Raw genomic sequence first — 24508 nt, 5'->3', positions numbered from 1 at the left:
TTACTTATAGTCAATTGCATGTGTTTGAGTGAAAATGGAAAGGAATTAGGTGAGGCAGACTCCCCAGAAGCAACTGCTTTCTGTTACTACCACATTGTTCTCCCAAACTCAACTATATAGCTTTGAACTATATAGCTTTGTTTCTTAGCATTGAGAACCATGTTCACCATGGAAGAGGAGAAATATTAATATATACTATTTTAATTTGATTTTCTTTCTTTCTTTTTTCTTGGATGTTTTCTTGATTTACATCCAATTTTTTTTTTTTTTTTTTTTTTTTTTTTTTTTTTTTTTTTTTTTTTTTTTTTACATTTCAAATGTTAAAGAAGCCATCAGCTCTCATTACCGATGGTTGTGAGCCACAATGTAGTTGCTGGGAATTGAACTCAGGACCTCTGGAAGAAGAGTCAGTGCTCTTAACCTCTGAGCCAGCCAACCATAATTTAGTAGACTATGCAATAACTATGACATTAAAGATAAATTACATCATCCATTTCTTATGAATTATAATTGGTTATTTTTCATTTTCTTTGACTGTTGTGCCAATGTTTTTTTCTATGATATCTTTTATACCTGAGAGGACCCAAGGAGCTGAAGGTTTGCAGCCCCATAGGAGGAACAACAATATGAACCAACCAGTATCACCAGAGCTCCCAAGGACTAAACCACCAACCAAAGAGTACACATTGAGAGACCCATGTCTCCAGCTGCATATGTAGCAGAGGATGGCCTTGTGGGACATCAATAAGAAGAGGCCCTTGGTCTTGTAAAGGGTCCATGCCCCAGTGTAGGAGAATGCCAGTACAGGGAAGCAGGAGTAGGTGGGTTAGTGGGCAGGGGAAGTAGGGACAGGATGGTTGGGCTTCGGAGGGGAAGTGAGGAAATGGGATAAAATTTGAAATGTAAATAAAGAAAATATCTAATAAAAAAGCCCTTAATTGGTTTTTTTTTTGATAGATTGTTTTTCTCTTCCACAAAATATAAATTTCTTTTCAGTAATTTTCAATTAAAATGATACACAAGTCTTATTCCTTTCTTGTTTTTTCCTTGATAAAATATCTCTGGACATTTTCTTCTTAAGATTGTTTTCTCTGGGCCACTGCATAGCTGCTGTTTTGTAATCTGTATTCATCCTTGTCACATCCCATGGGCATTTTTCTTAGTAGAGCCCTTCCTGTACTGTCCAAATGATTTAATTCTTTGTATGTTTGCTATTTTGGTAGCATGTGTCCCTGCCATACATTCTTGTAGTATACTTTCTATGTTTGTGCAAATATGTATACATATGTATCTCAAGGCCAGGGTTGACATCAGATGGCTTCCTCATGAATTTAACAGTACTAACTGGCCAGCAAGCCAGTGTGAGCTTACTGATTCTGTATACCCAGCACCAAGGAAACAAAAGTTTGACATCATCTCTTTGCTGACAATATTTCAGATTCACCCTTCTGCTGACACAGAAATGTGTAATATTTGATTATTTACTAAATTTTGCATACTGTTCCATAGACTTGTTTCTGATCACGTGATGATGACTGTTGAATTATTTCTTTCTCTCTGTCTTCCAAAACTAAAGTCCTAATTTGGGTCTTTATCAATCAAGTATATCATTAGTGGTAATGAAAATAATACATATCTGACTCGTGTGTAAAAATGGAAACTAAGTACCATAGCATGGGATATGCCGAGTGATTCCCTTTTCTGTTATGTAAACCTGTAGTGTTTAACAATATAGTCAGAGCAAAGTTTATGAAAAAAAATCAAGGCTGGACATGTTTAGAGGATATAGAGGCGTCCAGCAAATCATTCTTAACTTGCACCAGCATCCTACCAGCACAATTCTACCTGGAACTCTTTGTGCCTCACTCTCCTCACTTTTAATATTAGGAAGAATAAAAGAGAGATTAAGATGCCCACTAAATTGTGCTATCAACTGGGTTTTGGTTTTGTCTTTGTTTCTTAATAACTGTGTCATTATGTTATGCTTCTTAATAGAGTCAGCATGAACCATATTAAATATCAGGGTAAGTGCTTTTTCTAGAACACTCACTGCTTAAGCAATTTACAAAGAGAAGGGGAGAAGTTTCATTTCACATTCCTGCCTTCCCTTGCCATAGGGATGTGGTAGAGAACAAAGCCTATAAGTCGTATGGAAAAACATGTTCTTCCACTAGGATTGTAGGTGATAGAACTGCATGAGTGTGTATTGATGTCAATCAGAATAGAAAAAAATATGTAAAAAGAAGATGCAGCTCAATGGTGAGGTGAATTTGGGTCAATATATTTGACATTGTATTCTAAGTCAGAAAGAAGAAATTTACTCTATATAAGTAGGGGGAAACATACATTGGAAATCAATATTTGTTTAACCAAATTATATTTTAAGTTACTGAAATTCACAAATTACTTATTGAAATAAAATTCACTTCTCTATATAAGGAACCTCATTCTCATTCTTATTTGTAGTTAGCATCTAGTAAGAAATGAACCATGAAACAAACAAAAGCATTTGTGTTGTATAATTGAAAGCTTATGGTTTACAATATAATTCCATTTCCTGATCAACTTATATAGTTGATTTTTAATTAAGTTCTTTTGTAGAGTATTTTAGTAGCACGGAAAATAAAGACATAAGTGAATCTGACTACTGAATCATTACCAAAATACCAAAAAAGTACCATTAACAAGACATATCTTAAACTAACATAGTATAATTTGAATCAGCTGACAGCCTATTATGTATTTCATGAAATGGCAGTTCTCTTTGGGTGTTATCTCTGTGGAAGGTTGTCAATACATTCTCTTTTCTTAGAAATAAAAGTCAAAATTAAATATAGAAGAGACTTGTTAAGTGTTTTTTCCCTGTTGCTCATTATCCAGTAAGATTTTTTGGAACTAATTTTTGACAAGACGACATGGAAATTTCTATTTATCTCAGAATCAGTATAGGAAGCTCTTGCTTTTAGAAAACTTCTCCCTTTTCTATTATTTTGGTGAAAAAATAATGTAAAATAATCCAATAGGAAGGTGGGTCTCTAGAGCTCATGATTTATTAGAATGAAGAACAGAAGCCTATTTGAGTGAGATTGATCCCTCATAGACTTATATGTGTGAATACTTGGTCTCCAGTTGGAAATTTTGGGGAAGGATAAGGAGGCATGGCCTTGTTGATCATTGTGTGTCACTGAGAGAAGGTTTCAAAAGACTCCTGCGATTCCCAGCACTCTCTCTGTGCCTTCTGACTATCGATCCAGTTACGAGCTCTCAGGTCTGCCATCAAGGAATCTAAAATAATGAAACCATAAATCAAGTTAAACGTTAGCTTTTGTAATTTGTTATGATCATGGTACTTTATCACAACAACAGAGAAATTACATAGACACCATTTTTACTGGGGGTGTGGGGGGAGTACAACAAAGCCTTTCCCACTCTGAACACACTAAAGATAAAAAGAATGTTGGGTTGCCAAATAAAGTCAGAGGTGAGAATGGAGAATCTACCAAACTTAAAACCATAATTACATCACGTGTCTGCTGAAGGCTGAACCAGAAAACCAGAAAGTAAACCTAAACTAATCTGGATCAAGCCACAAGACTAAATCTAGGATAAGAGCAAGAGTGTTGTGAAAAGATGATTCTACGACCAGTTCAAGCACATGGGGAGTCTCCAACATGGATTTTGGAATCAAAACACTAGTAAAGTTTTTTGAGCCACGATTTACATTGAGTACAAGGTAATAGCAGCTGACATGGGTCAACTGAAAACAGCCAAAAACCAAACAAACCTGAGTAGGTGCGAATGCCTGACATGTGATATAGATAAGCAGTTATTTTACTAGAGAAACAAATACTTTTAATGAATAGTATAAAAGGTTGCAGGCTGGTATGCAAGATGAGAGCTTTGACTCAGGCTTCACCTATATAAGCTTTAAGATGAAATGCAGCCTATGCTCAAATAGGAAAAAATAAATGAAACAAGTAAAAAAAAAAAACTATAAAGTGTTTTAAGAGACTATATCACAAAACCTTTTTCTGACCCTGGTTTTAAGAAAGAATGATTTTAGATAAAACATCAGAAATCATAATATTTAGAAAAACTGTTCTTAGTCAAAAGAAAACCTTTTTTTTTTCTGGAGCTACTTTCAAGTAAAATATGATTTTTTCAATACAAAAATAATAAACACATATGAACAACTTGTGTATTGTTTATTACTCTAGTTGGAGACATGAACCTAACAGACTGAGTCCTAAAATGTGGCAGACTGAAGTCTCATGCAGTAGCCAACTTTATTCAGAGAATCAGGCAATTTATACTCTGAAGATTATGAAGGATAACATGAGTAAGGTATTCAATCACAAGGAAAAACCTGATGTGGCAAAACATGTTTTTCCATAGAGACTTATGAATAACAAGAGCTGAAACTGAATCCTACCTGCTACACCTGGGATGAGTATGAAATGCATTCCAAGAATGGTTCTGTGTTTGGAAGAAACTGAGGTCACAAGACTCCTGTTTGTTTTCTTGTAGTTTTCTACAAGCATCAGAATTCTTACACTATCAAATAGCGGGCTGCATTCTGACAGTCTATATAACAATTACACTAAATAACATTTATATATACATGTAAATACATGTATATACATATATATATACACACACATATATGCCTATATCATATACAAAATCTTAAAATATATACATACACATATGTATATGTATCTATATATGTAAATATATCATATATAAAAACCTAAAACTACATGAAAACCTGTCAGATTGTCTACATTTTATTTTATTTGTGTGTGTGTGTGTGTGTGTGTGTGTGTGTATGTGTATGTGTGTGGGTGTATGTGTGTGTGTGGGTGTATGTGCATGTGCTACATACTGAGTGCTGGCGAGGGCCCATTGCAGTGCCCATATTCAGGTCAAAGGACAACTTTTGGGAATCTGTTCTCTTTATCTGCTTTGCTCTGGAGGTGGTGACTCTTGTTACTCTTGTCATCATCCTAGCTGGCTGGCGAGTTCACTTAGAATTCTCCTGCCTTTGCTTCCCATCTCACCAGAAGGAGATATTTTAACAGATGCATCTTTTATATAGGTTCTAGGGATGAAACTCAAGTGATCAGATAATTGAAGCAACCCACTGAGCTATCATACTGGTCCAGAACATCTAATTTTTTTTATTGGTTTCTTTGAGATAGGTTCTCATTTTGTAACAAAGGCAAGCTGTGAATTTAAGACTGTCCTATATCATCCATCTGATATCTGGGATTATAGGCTCTGGCCACTATACTTGACTGTTCAAAATATCTGGATATTTTGGTAATGGAAAATATCAAATTATGGATATAATGGGGAACTAAATATCCTCTGTTGTTGGTAGGAGCAAAATATGGTTTATTACTTTCAAAAACAAGGTCAACATTTTTATAAGCATAATCTTATACAAATTAGTAATCCTAAGGCTATGGTGTCTACCAAAGTAAATAAGAAATCTTAGATCCTCATAATACCTTTCATCAGTGCCTTATGACTTAGGTCTACTCAGTCATTCAAATCTACAAACACTCAAGGTATTCCTAAACAGGTGCTAGGTAATAAACTGCTTTGTTAATACAGTGTAATGCCACTTACAACTTAACAGGGAGAGGGAAGGATAGAAGCAGGGAGGGAGGGAGGAAAGAAGGGAGAAAGGGAAACAGAGACAGAGATACAGAGAGATGCATAGAGACAGAGAAAGAGAACCATATACAAGTATAGACATGAAGAGAGATACACAGATACTCACACACACACACACACACACACACACACACACACACAAAGCACTCACATTCCATACCTGCAAGTCAATGAATGAAACAAGGCATACCTAGTGTTTTTGATTTACTCAATTACTTCCAAATTGTGTGTGTGTGTGTGTGTGTGTGTGTGTATGTTTAGAAACTGAGTTTTCCTCTGCAGTTCAGGCTGCCTTGGAACTTACTATGTAGTCCATGCTGACTTGACCTCATGAAAATCTACCTAGCCTCCCAACCTCTGAGAACACAGAGGTTCCAGGTGTTCTGGGATACATTTATTCACTGAAGAACGCATTCTGATTCCATCCATGTGCCCAGAAAATCCTACATACTGGAAGAGAAAAAAAAAAGATCTGTGGTTGCTGAGGTTTTGCAGAGATGGGAAATATTGATATACAGGAGACATTCAGAGGGGCTTTCATGAGATACAACTTTTTTTCTAACAGTTCTAGCAGTTTTCTTGGTCAGTTTGAGTTGCCATAGTAACTACCAGAGACTTTGTGCCTTGAGAAGTACTAACTTCACATAGTTTCTAGGGGCTGAGACATCCAAGATTGAAGCACAAGAAGACCTGGTTTCTGGAAAGGACATTCTTCCATCAATAGATGAATAATTTCCTGCCTTGTCCTCACTTGGCAGAGATCAGTAGGGACAACTGAGCCCTTTTGTCCCTTCAATGTATAATTCCTGTTCTTGTGGTCTCTTCAGTCATGACAAAAGGGAATTTCATATGGGAACTTGTAGGAGTGGGATATAACATAGTCCATCTCATGTTTTAATCATGAAATTATTCCATTAGTAAATATCCCATTAGTCCTGAAAAGATTGATTCATGGGGCATAGGTGGTATCTCAGTCAGGGAATGTTTACCTTATAGCCTCAAGACCTCAGTTTGATTCTCAGAACCCATAGGAGATAGTTGGAGTGACAGCAAGTGTGTGCTCCACTGCTGAGGGGGGAAGGGAAAGAAAAAAGTGATATTTAGATATTTGGTGCCTCCTGGTCAACCAGACAGGTGGCTTGGTAAGTCCAAAGCCAGTGAAAGCCTCTATCTTTAAAAAAAAGAAAGAAAGAAAAGAAAGAGAGAGAGATGAGGGAAAAAGAACAAAAGAAAGAAAGAAGGAGAGAAAGAAAGAGAGAGAAAGAAAGAAAGGAAGAAAGAAAGGAAGGAAGAAAAAAAGAAAGAAAAGAAAATAGGGGGAGGAAGGAAGAAAGGAAGGAAGAGAGGAAGGAATGTGCCTGAGGAGGGACACTTCAGGTTGTCCTCTGGCCTCTACATAGGCATGTACAAATATGTACATGAATTAGTATATATGCATACATATATATATATATACATATATATGCTGAGTGAATGCATACACACACCCATTCTTTCAAGTCATTTTTTTTTTTTAAATTAAGAAAGTATGTGAGACTGCCATTCTTCCTAAAAATGTAATTCAGGCTGATTTTCAAAACTACGTTTGTACAGTAACAGATGGATTGATTCGTTAGGAGAATATTTGAAAATGCGCAATTTGAGAATTGCGTCCCTCATTGGTTAAAGCACAAAGTTCATATTAATTGAACGAAAAAGAAATCAGCTAGGGATTATATTCCTTCTATGCCAAATGCGTCCTGGTAGCTGAGGAATAATTTCAAGGATTTAATTAACCTTTACTGAAAAGAATGTTGGGAGTATTTTCATTAAGTGTTTATCCTAAGTTCTACCTCATGCAAAGTATACTGTGCCAATCTTATATAGTATCTAAGTATAAATCACAAAATGGTAAGATCCTGTAACTGGCTCTTGACTAGATATAGCATTATAATGAAATTTGGGGTTTAGGAAAGTTATAATTTCCTATAGTTTTTGTGGCAGGTGAGCAGGAGGAAACAATGCTAAACTGGCCACTTTTGTTCGATCAGGTATTTCACTTTTAAAATAGACTGTCTGGATCAAACTTGTAAAGTCTTTTCCACTTATAAAATACAGAGATTCTGTCTTCTTATCATGATAATTACCTACATTTTCCTGAATGCTGAAATGTTCTAATTAAAAGAGATAATTAAGATCAAATTGGGTATTTCTCTGTCTACGTCCTCCAGGGTCTTACTCCACACTACATAGTAAAACTGTTTAAAGAATATTGACTGGCTTCGAGCAGCATCAGCTTCACAGCATGGGTTTCAGCATCTTCACCTTCATTTTCCTGAAGAAAATGTGTGACCTGGCTGCTGTGAGCCGTGTGTGTGTGTGTGTGTGTGTGTGTGTGTATGTGTGTGTGTGTGTGCACACGAGCAAGTGTGCGTGGATGTATGTGAGTGTATGTGTGTGAGCATCCTTGCACATATGCAAGCATGTGTGTCGGTGTGTGAGACCATCAGTATGTGTGAATGTGTGCATGCATGCCTGTGTGCAAGTGTGTGTGTGTGCGTGCATGTGTGTGTATGTGTGACTGTCAGTGCATGTATATGTGTGTGTGTCTTCTATGCTAGGGAAGTGGCAGACAAAGCCAGGCAAAAACAAAGCCAGGGGCTTGTATAGTGTCAGCTTCATTGTCTTGTCCCTTGGTTATGTCCAGAATTTTATGCCCTGGACTTCACAGAAGGGCAAATATGGCAATAGGCAGTAATTTACTTAGGCTGATTATTCTTGCCCAAGATGTATACCAGGATGGGGCAAAGAAGAATAATGATGCAGCTTTCCTAAAGTAACTGCTGAAGGTCTGCAGCAGCTGGAGACAGGTTCCCTTATAGTTACTGGTCTACTTGCCTTTAATTTTTGGATACTTTTCATAAGAAAGTTCAGATTGTGTGCTCCCTTTTGGACTGTGCATATAAGGTGTGTGTGTGTGTGTGTGTTTGTGTGTATAGCTATCTATCAAATTATCTATCTACTTATTTATCTATCTATATCTATCTATCTATATCTATATCTATATCATATATATATCATGGATCTATCTATCAATGTATCAAACTACCTATCTATCTAATTTATCTCTATCTCTATACTTATCCATCTATATATATAGCTATCTATCAAATTATCAATCTACCTATCTCTATCTTTCTATATCTATCTATCTATCTATCTATCTATCTATCTATCTATCTATCTATCTATCTATCTATCATCTATCTATCTATCTATCCATGTATTCATATATGCACAAACTTTTAACTTTTTATACATATTTAATTAAATCAAGTGACACAACTTCCCCTCTTTCCTTTCCTTCCTCTATTCACTTCTAGATCTCCTTTTTCCAACCCCTTCCATGACCTCTCTCACTCTCAGGTTCATAGTTTCTGTTTTCTTTGATTATTATTGCTCTACATATATACTTACATACATACATACGTACATACATACATACATACATATGTACAAACTGCTGAGTATGGTTTTTGTGGGTATAATTTCAAGGCTGACCAGTCTGTTTTGTAAGCAAAGAAGGCTCATGCTTGGGAGTGCTCAATTCTGCCCTTCAGCAGACCTTGGTCACCTATTATTCTTTGTCTAGAGGAAAAGTCCCAAGACATCCTCTCCCTTCTGCATTAGCACGTGTATTAATGTTGATGTTTTTCTGGTCTTGTTCAAACAGCCATTTCTACCAGAGGCTGGTTCACTGCAGCCTTCCTGGTATTCTGGCTTTGGCAGCGTCTTTCCTCCTCCACTGGGAGGTTCTGTGAGCCACACAAGCAGGAGGTGTGATGAAGATGTCTCCTCGGGGTCTCCCCATGATTCCTTGATATCTTAGTTGTGGAGAACGCACAAGCTGTTTTCCTCAGCTCTTGCAGGTTTTAGAGACTGTCAATGTTTTCCAGAGATCTAGAAGTCAACTCTTTGAAGTAGAATAATTAGTAAAGAACCCTTGCTTTCAGTCTCTATAAACAAACAGGAGCCTAACTTTTGAAAGTACAAACCTGCCAGTAGATACTTACTCACAAGAATTAGAATGTCTTAATGTCCTACAGCAAATATTCCTGGTATTGATTTCCTGGGAACGGAATCAAGTTCCCTACAACGTTTCTTGTTTTGTTTTGTTTTGTTTTGTTTATGCCTTTTTGCCTTTTTAAGTAAGGTAGAGTGATTTGGTTTTGATGTTGTTGTGTTTGTTTTGGTTTTGTTTGGTTTTTCTTTTGGATAGTCTCAAACAAAAAGAAAGTGGCATGTATCTTAAATTTGCATAGTTCGTAAAAAGAGATAGTACATACATACAGATAAATTCTGTACCTATCACTGAATAATTCGTACCAGTTTCGACAGTAATTTCATTAGTATGCTCTGTGTTTTGGAAGATTGGGGAAAAGAAGTGTTACAACTTCACGTTTTCAGAGAAATCCTTGTAACTGTAAATAATAGCTTGAGGACACTTTCAAAGAAAATAATAGAACTAAAAGTAACAAATGACAGGAACATTTTTAACTGTTCTTACAAAGAAAATCTTGAAGGAATATGGCATATGGCTACTATTGCATGTAGTCTTGACCTTGACATTTTTTATGAAGGGTTCATTAGGCCCTTCAGGCTGCTGCACTAGGAGGCACTCTGCCTTAAGTGTGTTTGTGAGGCCCAGTCTACTTTAAATTTCAAACTGTTTTTCCTCCTAGTCTTCTCCACACCATCCCATAACCTGAGGATTTGGACAAGGTAACTTATGTTTCAGATAATTAGTCTAGGTAGAGTTGGAATAGCATCTTTTTTTTTTCTTTTTTGGTTTTTCAAGACAGGGTTTCTCTGTGTAGCCCTGGCTGTCCTGGAACTCACTCTGTAGACCAGGCTGACCTTGAACTCAGAAATGTGCCTGCCTCTGCCTCCCAAGTGCTGGGATTAAAGGCGTGTACCCCCACCGCCCAGCGGAATAGCATCTTTAAATAAAAACTGTTAAAAAAATTTCTTTTTCGAGTTTAAGCCTATAATAATTGGTGACAATTAAAAAAAATAAAAAAACCTTGCTATTAAGAAAATTATTTACCTGGAAAAACATTTTTTGGGCCTGGAGAGGTGGCTCCGCAGTTAAGAGAAATGTCTGCTTCTCTAGGGGACCGGGGTTCAATTGTCAACACCCACAAGTGGTTCACAAGTGTCCATAGCTTGAGTTTTTGGGGATCTGATGCTCTCTTCTGACTTCCACGGGACTAGGCATTCAAGTGGTGTTCATACATGCACATGGGTGCTACATTTGTACAAAAGTGTCTAAATAGAAAGTAAAAATGTTTTAAATATATTAATTATCATTAGTAGTAGTATCAGTGTGTGTGTGTGTGTGTGTGTGTGTGTGTGTGTGTGTGTGTGTGTGTTTAGCCTGTGTCCAATGGGGAGAACATGGAGTACACAGGCCAGCTTTTAGGAGTTGGCCATTTCTTTCTACTGTGCATTCTAGGTATTAAGCTCAGGCTGTGAGGCAACAGCAAGTACCTTTCTCCACTGACTCATCTCAGCAATTTTCATTCCTTTTTTGGTTTTTGATTTTTTTTTTTGGTTCTTTTGTTATTGTTGTTATTGTTGGAGTTTTGATCTTCTGTGTGTGTGTGTGTGTGTGTGTGTGTGTGTGTGTGTGTGTGTATACATGCATGCTCATTTTGGTTTGGTTTGGTTGACAGTGGATTTTACCCAAGCTCATTAGAGGATTTGGGACATATGACATATCTGAGCAACTGGAACAAAATACCTCAGTCTACATAATTTAGAAGCAACAGACATTAGCTAATGCCATGCTGGACTCTGGGAAGTCTTAGAGTACGACACTGGTATTGATCTTGTGAGGGGTGCTCTTTGCTTCAAGGATATAGTGTGTGCGTGTGTCCCCTCAAACTTTAGATGGCCCAAGGACAAAGGATTGAACTCTGTATTCTCATGATGGAGCCGATACATAATGGAATTAATACACGTATGAAGCTATGACTACTGTAGTTTTGTCACTCCCCAGAAGTAATATCCGTCAACACTGTTGGACTGGGGATTTTTCACATAAAGTTTGAAAATGCCATCATTCAAATCACAGTACATGGGAACATTGTGTGTCTACTCTAAAATGAATGTTTCCTCCTTCAATATTTCATGCCATACTCAACAAACCTAACAGCTGAATCATGAAGAGGTCACATTTGTTTCCAAGAGGTGACTTGTAGTCTAGTGTCTATTATACTACAGGGGAGGAAGAACAGACTAATTTTTAACCACAAGTGAGCTGGATGCACTACATATTACTCACTGACAAATATATGAGCTCAGTTTCCAGGTTTCCTGTGAAGAATTGCACTTAGAGACTCTTAATTATACAGTAAATCAGCACAAAGATATGAAATGGCGAGGTAAGGGCTTTCTTTCCAATTATGACTGCCATTTATTTTGTGAGTGATATTATTTATTGTAAAATGGAAGCCATTCACAGCACTTTGCACTTCTGAAAACTCAACAGCAGAATCCCAGAGACTCCCATCTGAGAACTTTGACTCTGTACTACTTACTCATTGTTCAAGTCTCTGAAAGGTCTACTAGCTAGAGAGAGAAAGTAAGAAATGTCGAAACTAGTGAACAGTATTCCACGAGGGAAGAGGGCATAGACTGCATAACTGAGTTGAGGGATTTAGAACCACAACCCAATGCATCCTAACATTGAGATGAGACCACTTTCTCCGAAAAAGAGAGACAGGCACACTGTGTGGAAAGCACAGAACCTGAAGCTTGTGGAGATGGATGGACCTTTGAGATCAGCAACCATGTTAGGATTACAGCTCAGTTTTCAGCCTGCCACTTAAGCACACCTTATCTCATTTACCAATATGGTATTTCATACAATCCTTCCTTGGGAATGATTAATTGTTTTAATTCAACATTCCTAGAGTTTCATATCTTAATACCTTCTAAATATAAGAAATGTATTCTAACAAAAGCATAATGTATGATTGATTTATTATAAAGGTTATATAATATATGTTAAGGGATCTGGGGATATTGAATATTTTTTTCAGTTTTTAAATGTGGATACTAATATTAACATTTGTATGTGTGGGCTCTCACTAAATATTCTACAGCAGAGGAAATGATCAATGAACTGAGCTTCTGCGGCCTTTTCCAGGCCTGTTGATGGTGATACATTCAGTTAAGGCTGGTAATCGTCTACAGCAAACTATAGATTTATGCAAATTCATCTCTAGCAGAAAGGCCAGGGAGTGCTATATATCTAGGTTCTGAAATTCCTGTGCAGCAGTATATTTTGTTTTTCTCATGCTCCAAACTCTGTTTAGGAAGTTTACATTCCTCAAGAGAAGGGAGTATTTTACACCACACACACACACACACACACACACACACACACACACACACGCACGCACACACACACATATATACACACACATATATAGCAAATTTCCTCAAGGACAGTATCTAATATGTAAAATTTAAATAATTTATGTATTTGTGTGTGTGTGCATGTATACACACAATATGCATGCCACTGCTCACTTGTGGAGGCTAGGAGAATATTCATCTGTCACTTTTCTCTTTCCTCCACATGGATCCTAAAGTTCAAGCTCACTTGGCTAGCTGGAGCCAAGTGTGCGATTCTAATGTGTTAGAATTTGGTCTTCCAACCATCTTATGTTCTGCCACTTTGGGTTTTTCAATATTTATGCTTTGTGACAATCTGAGGCTGCTGTAAGTCTGAATTCCAATGTGACAACTCAACTACCTAAATTAATTATAAAAGCTACTTTTCTTGATTGTTTTTTTTTCTTGATTCTTGTTAGTAAGAACAATCTTATGCTTTTCCAAGACTTTCACCTATAGCTAATCCTATTCTCATGGATGCTTTTAATCTGTTGGGATGCTGTGATGAAATGTGCTAAACCAGTGGTTCTCAACTTGTGGGTCATGACCCCTTGGACAAGATTCTATCTCCAAATACTATTGATAAATGAAATAGCAATAGAATAATTTATGATTATGGCCACCACAAAATGAGGAACTGTATTAAAGGGTCATTGTATCAGCAAGGATGAGAACCACTATGTTAAATTGTATAGATTATAGAAGGGAGAAGTTCTAATCTCATAGTTATGGTGGCTAGACGGGCCAGAGTCATGAATTCAGCGTGAACAGTTCCCGCAGAAGTTCTTCTCCCTGGATTCCTTAGAAATTACTAGTTATATCCCCACAGGCTTCACATCTTAATGTCCTCACACTGGGGACAATCAGGTTTCAATTCATGAAATTTGGGGAAACATAGACTTCAGACCATAGAGCTTGGCTAGGCTACATTTCCTTTCTGGTCAGGAATCTCACCACATAGAACCATGCGGTTCAGAGAAGAGCCTATGCAAGACTTCTGGTTCTAAATGTCAGGACTTTTTCTCTTCGCCCTGACTGGGTTATAAAGTTTAATTTTCCATTAGAAAATTACTAATTTAAATACAATTTGGCTTCAGTCCTGCCAGGCGATTCTTTTTCTCTTCACAGTCACCTTTTGTGACTTGATAAGTTTGAACCAGTCTTTGGAAATTACTTGTGAATAATTATTTCAATTCTCTTCACGTGCTTCCCCATGTCTGTGTGAGTTATTGGAGAGTGATGCCTTGTAAATGAAAAAAGCAATTTCATAAAAAACAAAACAAAACAAAAAACCCCACCCTGGCTAAATTCAAGTAATATATATGAAAATAAGAAATGGGCTTTTATATACGCTTGATTATATATTATATATATTTCTTTCAAATCACCAGTTTCAAATGATTTGTCATTCCTAATTAATTCAAGATATATCATCTACCCATCTATGGGTATCTATGTGTCTATTTTTATGCCACCTTGACACAAGATATAGTCATCTGAATGGGGACCAAATGTCTTCATAAGATAAGGCAAAGGTCAAGCCTCTAGGGCATTTTCTGAATTAGTGATGAATAGGGGAGGGTCCAGTCCATTGTGTATGGTACCATACCTGGACTTGGAGTCTTAGGTTCTAGAGGAATGTATTTTAGGTGATGAAAAGTGACATGGAAGTAGAAGCCAAATAAATCCTTTTCTCCTCAAGTTGTTTTGGTTATGGCATTTTGTCGCAGCAATACTAATCCTACCTAGAAAGTATGTAAGTATGTATGTACATATGTGTGTATGTATGTATGTATACATGTATGTACTAATGTATGTATGTATGTACATATGTGTATATATATGCGTGCATGTATGTATGTACATATGTATTATGTGTGTATGTGTGTATAGGTATGTATTATGTGTGTATGTATGTATGTATTTATGTACATATGTATGTATATATGTATGTATGTGCATATATACCTACCTACCTATCATCTATCTATCATGCACATATGAAGAAACACATAAGTCAGAAATTGCTCAAGGAAGCTTGCCTGTTCATAATTTTAAAAAATATGTAAAAAGTGTCTCTAAAACAAACCTCTATAATAATTATAATTCTTGTGTACAATGCTATTGCCATTATGACTGAAGTCAGTTATTACAGATTTATAAGAGGGAAATTAGACCTATGTACAGAATAAAAAAATAATTTACTGAATTTTTAGTGTTGTCCTTATTGAGATAGGAATTATAAATTAATATCTTAGCCAAATAGTAGGAAAAAAAACCCCAAAATACAAAAGGTAAAAATAAAACATGTAGAGCGAAGCTTGGAAAAGAAAAAAATGACTTAGTTATCAAAATGAAATGTCCAAGATGATAATGAATACTCCAAGTATGAAATTTAACATAGGCCTGAAGTTGTGGGCATCTTAAAATGATGATGGATGGTACCTGAAGCAATTAAAATGCAAAACTCAGCACACAAAGCATCCCTCAAAATCTCACTCATTGAGTTGATCTGTAGTGGGTCAAAAGTTGGCTGAGTTATAAATCTGAGATTACATTCCCTCACGCTCATATATAACATCATTTTACCAGTCTCTCAACTGATGTCTGTGTATTACTAATGTCCTCTACCAAGGCCAGAATAAACTCAACACTTTGATAGATTCTTCATAAAACTATGGCTTTCTACTTACTGTTTTTGAGCCACAGTTCATCATCGTTGGAGTTCATCATTCAACCCTCATGGCACACATGTCCTTGTATCTAAGGTACATGACTCATCTATTGATTTCTGTAGCTATGAATTGTCTTGATTCTTAAAATGGTCTTTCACCATTTTATATATATATATGTGTGTGTGTGTGTGTGTGTGTGTGTATAAATATTGCACTTTTTATTGCCATTTTGATCTTTGTAAAAGTTGGGGGTGTAAGGTGAGAATTACAGAGAATCACAGCCATAGTGGTATGATGATATACAAGAGACACCGCAATCAACAGAGCAGTTAATTAAATAGGACTTGTGACATAGGGAGAAAAAAAAGCTATAAGCAGGATAGGAAGTGAAGATCCATCTTATAAGTCACGTGTCCGTTTTAAGTTTGATCTGGCATTTCAATTTTTAACTTGATCTTGTTATTTCAATTTCTTTGTGGTGTGACTGCAGATCCATTGATGAACTTCCTTCCCTTCTTTACTTACACATGAGATTGAATGCTGTTTTCCCAAGCATATCAACTAATTATGCTTTTGGAGCCTGAAAAAGTCCTCAGTAAATCAGATAAAGATCCTGTATCCATGTATTTCTGATATATACCTATATATGGATCTGATATATATTATATGTGAGTATGATAAGCTTCTGATGATAATACCCCCCAACATGTGCACACACACAAACAAGCGCGCGTGCACACACACACACACACACACACACACACACACACACACACACACACCACTGGATGCCAAATGCTACCAGATACTGAATTATAATCATGTCAAGTCATGTCAAAGGCTGGATCCTACATGAACTTCACAAAGATGAATAACAGGAACCCGATTTTAATGGTTGCCATATGTTTGGCTTATAATTTTTCTTTGTTGAAGAGTCATAGTTATTTTTGGTTGTAAGCCTAGCCTTTAAGGGCTGAGCCATCTCTCTAACACTCATAGTTATTTTTAAAGATAGTTTATATGAAATTCTAATGTTACAATAGTACTAATAGAAAAATAAATGCATAAGCCTTGATTAGTTGTTAACCTCTGTCTTTAGGTTAACAATTTATCACTGTATGAAAAATCCAAATATTGAGTTTAACTTCACCAAATGGTGTGTTGTCTCTCAAATCAGTCATCTGAGGACACCTTTCTCTAAGTCAAGCCGTACCAATTATCTGTCTCTAGTACACTTTCACCTGAAAATTGCTCCTTCTCTTTGGTTTAATCTGTCAGTACAGGCTTAATTGCCAACCTATTCCACTGAGCCATCTGGAGCAACAAAAATTCCAGTGAAAAGTACACAAAATAAAATACAACACATGGCATCTGATTGTTCAATAATTCTTTCTGCTTAGTTCATTCAATAAACTCTTCCAGTGCCTCAAGATTACCAGAGTTCTCCTAAACACTGAATGACTGGATATGGTCCATTCTTGAATTCTTGTACACGCACAGAATCAGGAATACTAGAAGGTAAGATGAATCACAATTCTTTTTTTCTGATTACTTCTTCAAGTATGTTTCCTTTTACATATAATTATACTTCCTTTGTTGGCTGATTAACCATCAGTATTTGTCTTGAATTCTCCTGTGGTAGTTTGAATAGGTTTAACCCCACTAATTCATGTGTTTCAATGCTTGGCCATAGGAAGTGACCATATTAGAAAGTATGGCCCTGTTGGAGAAGGAGTGGCCTTTTTGGAGGAAGTGTGTCACTGTGTAGATGGGCTTTAAGGTCTCCTATGCTCAGACTTTGCCCAGTGTATATTTGAAATTCTAATGGTACAATTATACTAGTGGTACTAATCTAGCCTCATCCTGACTGCCTCCAGATGTTTATTCTCTTACTACTGCCTTCAGATTAAAATGTAGAACTCTTGGCCCATTCAGCACCAATTCTGCCTGCATGATGCCATGCTTTCCACCTTGATGATAATGGACTAATCATCTAAAAGTGTAAGCCAGCCCCCATAAAATATGTTTTTCTTTATACAACTCGACTTGGTCATGTTTTCTTGTCACAGCAGTGAAACCCTAACTAAGACATCTTCTGAGTCTAAAACTGAAAATCTTGCTCATGATGAACTATGTCCTTCTACCCTTTATGGAATGTGTCGCTGACGGTGGTTGGATGAAATTTCCTGAAAATGAGACTCTCCCATGTTGATAATATATTTCTTTCCTAGCTTATGAGACAAAACTCACATTTGACATATCCCTTCTTTCTGAAAACATATCAAACAGCTCAGGATCTCCTCTGTTTGTATATTTTTCATTAAAACATATTTTTGTGTATGGATATTTTGCTTCCATGTATGTTCATGTAAAATGTGTGTGTTTGATTCCCATGATAACAAGAAGAGAATGTTGGAGTCCCTGGAACTGGAGTTACAGATGGTTTTAAGCTATGATGTGGGTGCTAGGAATCAGTCTTTGGTTCTTTGGAAGAACAGCCTGTGCTCATAACAACTGAATCTTCATTCTACTCTATCCTCCATTTGTTTTGAACAACTGATACTTTGAAATTCAAAGGGAATACAGGATGTCCTGTTCACTACCTGTTGCTTTACTTTTTTGTCCACTACCTCTTTTACTCCTACCATGTCAACTGATGGCTTTGTATAATTCTGCTGAATTCAATTATTAGCTACCTATATCTATCCCTCATACTTATCTCACATCTGAATTCTTCCATTTATCTATATTGTGTTTATGAGCATCCATAAAATTTGATACTAATATACCTCCAAAATTAAAAACTTTCTTCTCATTTCCTAATTTTTATTTTATTAAAAACAAAACAACAAAAAATAAAAAATAGAAAACAAACAGATATACAAAAACAAAAAGAAAAAGAAATTGGGAGACAGTAGGATGTAGCAACATGTAAGGGTTTTTCCCACCAAGCTTGATATCATTAGTTCAATTCCAGAAACCCATATGGGAAAAGAAAAAAATAGATTCCTACAAGTTGTCCCCTAACCTCCCTGTATGTCGAAATAAATTTAACAAGAACAAGAAACTAACTCCCAAAGTAAATTAGATTGAAGCTGAACCAATAAAAATGTTACTAGTTCCTCTTCATTTTCCATAGGACCCAACATCTATTCCCCAGTACTTGACCTTGTCTAATTTTTAAATATTCAATTTCATCAGTACACTTCTTGTATGCTACACTTTTTATTCATATAATTAGTCAACTAAACTGAGATATGTTTGAAAGCAGAAAGATGAAGATATCAATCAAACACTACAAACAAGGTTTACTGATATTCTTTATAAGCTTTAGTAAACCAAAATGATGTGATGATGTGTGTCCATGTTCCCATGTTTGCATGTGAATGTTTGCATCTTTTCTCATGTGTGTGTATGTATGTGTGTGTGCATGTGCACACTTGCACACACACTATTTACTAGTTGATATCTGTGACAAGAGAACCTAACTCCATAGATGCTACTACCATCTTCAGATGCTTCAGTTCCTGATATAAAATAGCATTGTATATGTGTATGATGTGTTAATATTCTATATAGTCTATAAACTTCTGATTACATTTAAGTTGCCAGTAATACCTAATCTAATTGTGCTTGGTTCCAAAAGTTGTCTACTTTTGTTCTTGCTTAAATGAGAGTAGAGGAAAAGAAGGTATAAATTTAGCAGACGTGTGATTTTTTTCCCTTGCATGTTTTGAACTATAATTAGTTAGAAATCTAGAAGTCAGATATCCAAAAAGAAGGAGGGAGGGAGGGAAGGAAGGGGTTAAGAACTTGTTTTGATTTTAAGAATCATAAGTGTCTGGTCTATTCAAGGTCCACAGAGCAGATGATTCAGCTGAAGACCCAGCAGAAAGCAATACTTCACTTTCAAGTCTATGGCATCTTTTAGACAGGAAGCATTTCTCTGGTGGAGCCTTTAGGCCTGTTTCATAAGACCTTCACCCTACTGAAGAAGGGTTATCTGTATTTTGAGTACCATCCAGTTTATGCAATATACTGTTGTGATGACAATTATCTACCAAAATACATACTTTTATAGTAACCTCTACACTGGTATTTGACTACATATATGGAAAGATATATTAACCAAGATGACACATAGAATTGGCCTCTACAGTCTTGTGTAGGCTGTTTTTGGCTTAATTTTTTCTCTCTTATATGGTAACAATTCCAAATTCATCTTTTACTGTGCACTGTTCTATCATATCTCAAAAATGTATTATACTACCTGTAAGATATTGTATCCTAGGATGTTGATATGTAATGTTTGAATATAATCCTATTTCACAGACTGTGTATTGGTGCAGTACAGGAACATTCAACCTTACTCAGTCACAGGACATATAATGATTGTCAGTTGGTATCAATAAACAAAGTCTATGTGCTCTTGCTATTATAAAACATTGTGCTATTAATGGGTCATCTTAAAATGGACATTTTAAAATGTTTTTCTTTCAAAGAGTATACCATCTGCACATCATAATACATGAATTGATATACTTCTATAATGGGATCTTTTATTGTCCACTGGATGCCATAAAGTAGCACAAGAAAAAAAAAAAGCACATCAGACATAAGAGAGGGTGTCTAATTCCCTAGTGTGCTTTGCTTTATTCCCTGGTAGTGAAAATTAGCTTTAATTGTTAAGCGCTGATGTGTTGGGGAAAAGGTAGAAAATTATTCTAAGATTCAGTGTCCCTGTCTGTGTGTGGGACTATTGATCAATGAGCAATGAAACTACAATGCCATGAACAAGAAAAAAGAATCAATATTTGTTGTCATATAGATAATAGGAACCTTTATGACAGTTTCAGGTAGAATAACTGACAGAAGGAAAAGCAGTCAGAAATTAGAAATGCTCTTCCAAATTGCGAAAGGCATCTGTGTATTTTGAAGTCAATCCCTTGGTCTCCTTGTAACCTTCCTGGTAGAAGAGAAGATACCTTACCATTTGGCTATACTGAAATAGTGGATAAAAGAATATTGAAACCTCAGATAATGGAAATTTAACCTGGGGCTTCATGTAAGTGTGGAGAAAGGCTGAAATCTTACTGCTGGATATGTAGGAACAGGCCATCATGTATGACAAGTAGATTTGAAATAAAGGTTGCTCAGTGATGGGCAGAATTACTTGTTAACCAGGGACTGCTGACTTCCATGGATTTCCTTCTCTTCTGTTAAATCTCAACTTTATGTCAGCACCTCGACTCTGGGTGGTCAGGGAACCTCTCATTATCTCTTTCTGTTCCCAATGTGGTCACCTTGAATAAAATAATAACTTCTGTCTCTAACTGAGGATGGATATTAGAGCATAGCTTGTTAGGGCTACCAGAGCTCAGGCCCGATGAAATCAGGCAATAGCTGATGGTGCTGACTTTTCCCTTCCAGGGATGATGAACACTCTACCTCTCAGGAGGGTCCTGCCACCTTCATTCACACCTCTCATTCAACATACCCTAAACTCTCAGCTAAGAACCTTCAGGTGACTTTTAGTAATGTTCTATGAGAAGCAAATAATCAGGAAAGGAAAAAGAAAGCACAGCTTGTTGAGCCGTGAATTTTAAATGAAAGAATAAGCTCTGCAAGTCTAAAGGCAAAGTCTGTAGATTCTACTTGATCTCAGTTTTGGTTTCATTCAAACCAACAAACAAAAAAGGAGATAATTCATCTTTTAACTTCTATATTTCTCCATTGGGAAGAAAATAAAAAAGGTAATTAATATGCATTTCATCACCTCAGTTTTAGTTTAAATTCAATTATCAAAAATCATATAGGAGAAAACCATAAAATAATATTCACATATGGTATTATGTTAATTAATAAAGATCTTAGAAGTATTTGAGAGGTGTGGTGGGGATTGTTATAGGGTATCCTATGTAGGATGGATTAGCCTAAACTCATTTTGTATACCATAGGATGGACCTGAACTTGTAGTTCTTTCACACACACACACACACACACACACACACACACACACACACACATGCTCTATCATTCATTAAAATAAAACTTCAGCTTTTTATTTTCCTTTGTCTCAGTTTTTTTTTTTTTTAATTCATGAAAACAATAACAAAAATAGCCTAACAGTTTCTTCACTGGAGAGAAAGAAAAACAAATGATACACATGTTATTGGTTATTTTTAGAACATTTACAGCAGCTTTGCAGATGGCAATCTGGATGAAAAATAGATGACGATACAGTTTGAAATACAATAGATGCATTTGAATTCCAAAGAGATCACATTCTGTTTCATTAAAAGCATTGAAAATTGATGGTGTAAGTGCAATAAAAACCCAATTAACTGATACCCAACTTCCCTAGAATTTTAATTAGTTATAATTCACTCATATTTGATTTGTAGCAGATAATGATACATGAGAAACTATCCATGCCACCAGCAGTGTAATGCTTCTGCCATGCCATTCTCCCACGTCAACACTTTCAGTTAGACCTCGACATTCAGTCTCTTAGTGTCCACAACTTTATACTGCTAAATACAAACTATCCTCATGAATACAAACCTCCTCTATCCCCACTGCAGACAAGATCATCTTCTGAGATGTGAAACAGACTTCCTTTATCCAATCAATGCTCTTTCTTCTAAGTACATACCTCCATGATCACCCTTAAACACTCTGCTTTCCAGTGAAACTGCTGTGGCCTCGATCCTTCTGGCATTGCATTGTTTTCTAATTATTGTTATTTTCAAGTATATGTACATGTATGTCTGTGTTTGGTATGGGCATGTGTAGGTAGAAGCCAGAAGGCAGTGTAAATTCTTCTGGAGTTGTAACTATAGGGGGTTGTGAGCTATCAGACGTAGGGTGCTGGGAACCAAGTTCTGGTGCTCTGCAAGAGGAGATAGCACTCTTAACAACCCTGGCACCGAAGTAGTTTGTTCTGTTTGAAATTTTCTCTTCCCCTCTTAGCCTAGTCACTGTAAAGATGCCATCCTCTGGAAGGAAGGAGTAAGTTGAGGAAATGAATCCATTTCACTGAGCAAGTATATGTTTAGGGATCTCTTTCACTGACATACTCCTGCAATCGAAGCCAACACTATCTACTCTCCGAACATTGATTTAAGTGCAGCTATTATTCAACATACTTTTGTGATCAATTAATGCATTTCTTGTTTATAAAACTTTAAAGAGCATCCAAATGTATTTTCTTGCAGCAGCATCACAAGTGTACCACCTTAGCATGGTAATGGGTGCGTACCACGGTAAGTGGCTGTGTACCACATTAGCATGGTAATGGGTACACAGGGATGAATTGGATGAATAGATATATGGATTTCTTATATAAAGGAATAAAGATGTTCATAAATAGATTAGTACAATATGGTAGAGAAGAAAAGCAGGAATCATAAGCAAAAGTCTATAACTGTAAAATTTGTTGGAGAAATGGACTGATTTTTATGAGGACCATTGGTAGGAGAGGAGTTGAAGTAAATTGAGCTGTGGAGTAAGTTGGGTCTAATGACAGTGAGAGACTTGAATGAAAAGAAAGAAATGAAAGGTCTCATTCTGAACTCTGCCATCAGCCTGCTCCACATCATAGGCACACAGGGAATCCTGAGGTTTCCAAGTGGTGTACCACTCTGTACCTCTTCCTCGTAGAACTCTGCAAACCTCATGGAGATCATCCTGGAGTGGCTAGGATAAGTCTGGCAACATTCTATCTAGATCAGAAATACATCCCTTTGGTTATTGAGGAATAACTGTTGGCAAAGTGAGCTTAAAGGGTGAAGAAATGGTGGAGAGGATGTTTTCACAGATAACTGAGATCTCAAACAGCAGAAATGATAATCATCCGACTGCTCCCATGCTCTAATAAAAATAGCTTATGAGGCTCACTTATAGACTGATGTATAGTAGAACATAACTACCTAGCAGCCTAGATCATGATGGGTAGGTGGATCCAGATAAATATGCAGATACATAAACCCATGCACACATGTGCATATTTACATGTTTATTTAGAAATGGATATATACACTTGTGTTTGCATACATGCACTGAGAAAATACTTAAAACTTTACAACACTCAATCCCACTTCAGAGAGCTCTGTAATGAAACCACATATATAATAATACAACATGTAATATAATCATCAAAATAGATTAATTCATTCTCCAATCTTTAGCATTTTGTTTTTGTACAATATAGGTAAAAGGGCTAAGAAAAGGTCTTTCACATAGTTTTCAATTTCCTAATCTTTTGACTTTGTAAACTATGTGTTCTCAATATGAGTAATAATAACTGTGAAATTAGATAGTTAACAAAACCCTAAATTTATTTTAAGCCTAATATATACATTTTGAGTCTAGTAATCAAACAGCACATTAAGAAATTTCAGAGCTATAAAACACACTTTTAACCATTCATTCATTTATTAACTCTCTTATGGTATATTTATGAATTTTCAACCTTAGGTCTAATATAAATTATGATAGAAATTCTATCTTTGGTGTTTATGTATATATTGATAAAAATGTTGTAGATTGCTTGCTGGAACATAATACTTTTTAACAGTAAGTTTTAGAACTCAAAGCAATGATAATTTGTCCAACATAGATAACCACAATAAATTGGCTGAGTCTCTGATTTACCAGTTCTTGGAGAGTGGACATGATTTAAAAATTTATATATATATATATATATA

The sequence above is a fragment of the Mastomys coucha genome, unplaced genomic scaffold (assembly GCF_008632895.1).
Source record: "Mastomys coucha isolate ucsf_1 unplaced genomic scaffold, UCSF_Mcou_1 pScaffold3, whole genome shotgun sequence".
NCBI lineage: Eukaryota > Metazoa > Chordata > Mammalia > Rodentia > Muridae > Mastomys > Mastomys coucha.
Note: the sequence above shows the minus strand (reverse complement) of the source record.